This window comes from Myotis davidii, unplaced genomic scaffold (genome assembly GCF_000327345.1).
Source record: "Myotis davidii unplaced genomic scaffold, ASM32734v1 scaffold359, whole genome shotgun sequence".
NCBI classification, from domain to species: domain Eukaryota; kingdom Metazoa; phylum Chordata; class Mammalia; order Chiroptera; family Vespertilionidae; genus Myotis; species Myotis davidii.
The window spans coordinates 81,476-83,124 of record NW_006290460.1 but is presented as its reverse complement, the minus strand read 5'-3'; positions in this window follow the sequence as shown (position 1 = coordinate 83,124).

Genomic DNA, 1,649 nt, shown 5'->3' with positions numbered 1-1,649 from the left:
GGTTGCTTAGTATATATAATACACTGACAAGAAAATCAACCTAGATTTACCCACGATTAAATACTTGGTTCCTTTTCTCATTTTTATGCAGAAGCCATTGGTTATGAGCAACACAAATCCTTCATGGATGGGACTGGCTGCTGTCATGCCCACATTATTTAATAGTGGCCAATTAGCCTGTAAAGAGATGGGTTCTTATAAGACACATGTATTTAAGTTCTCTGTGTCTATAATGTTTGGGAGATCGATGATACTGTGGTAAGTGAAATAATTACCTTCATTTTTTTCATCATGTTTCAAAATGTTCCAAAAATTTAGTCATTGCTCTTTTTCTTAAACAAGAGCATGCTCTTATGCCTATTTGTTTCAAGTGACTCTGAGGCTTAGAGATTCTCTTTCAGTGAGCACAATCCAACATGTTAGTCATGTGCTTCTTGTCCTTGCAGTTATTTCAAATAGTTTTCTAAGTCTTGCTATTCAATATATCTCAGTCTCATGGTATAGTTATTAAAAATAATTTGAGATTATGATTATAGATATATATGAACCAGGAAACGAAAGGCATGGCAAATATAATTCACAAGATATTTGCTTTACCTTTTCACAAATAGAAAAAGCCATGGTTGCTGCTTTTAAATTGACTTAGTTCAATATTAAAATCAGATAAAGTAATCAAGCCAGGTTTTCTTTTCATTATGCAATGCTCAATGATGTCTTACAAATCTGAAAGCTGTACTTTTCTATTAATTTGCTATATGAATTAAATATTAACTAGGATAAAATGAGATTAAAGCTTAGAAAAAGGTCAATATGTTCTCCAGGGAAAATTGAAGGTGATTATTTTATCTTACATTTCTATAGCTCTCTAATTCACCACTTAAGCAATGCAGATGGAATATTGACACAGCCAAGTGGGAAGAAGTCAAGAGCAGCGCAACTTGATCCTTCAATCCTAATCTTATTAGAATTTAGGCTCTCTCATAGCACTTTTTAGGAAGTCTTCTTTAAGTTTTACATATTTTAAAAATTCCATTATTGGAAAACCACACTTACGTTTTACTCAGTGGTGAAAATTTTAACCAGAATTACCAATAACTAAGATTTATTTTTGCATTCACAAATTGCACTGGACTAACTGTTGCATTTCTAAAGTTTAGGATTGAAAGATTAACATAAAGTCATTCATCTTAGCAATAATGACTGAAATTGGATTACAACTTAGACAGAGAAGACTGGTTGCCAACAGTGACATCAATCATTTGGGTTATGGGAGGGCATAGTGTACAGTGAGATCTCTGTGGCCTTGCATCTAAGTGCAGAATGGCCTTGGTAGTTCTGAAGACTATCAACAAAGCCTTTCACACTTAGTGACCTTGGCTGTCTGGCGACTCTGGTACAGTTCCCACACCTGTCTTTCCAGCCAAAATATATCCTGGCTAGACCATATCCTCTTCTGCATTCCATGATTTGCTGCATTTCTCTCTCTCTTTTAAACTCATCTTAGTCCCAAAATACACATCATCCACAGATACTTTTTCAGTGCTCAGGATTAATCAATCAAATGTGAAGAGGTGATATTAAAAAATACAGAGGGGTCGCCCTAGCTAGTTTGGCTCAGTGGATAGAGCATCGGCCTGGGGCTGAGGGGA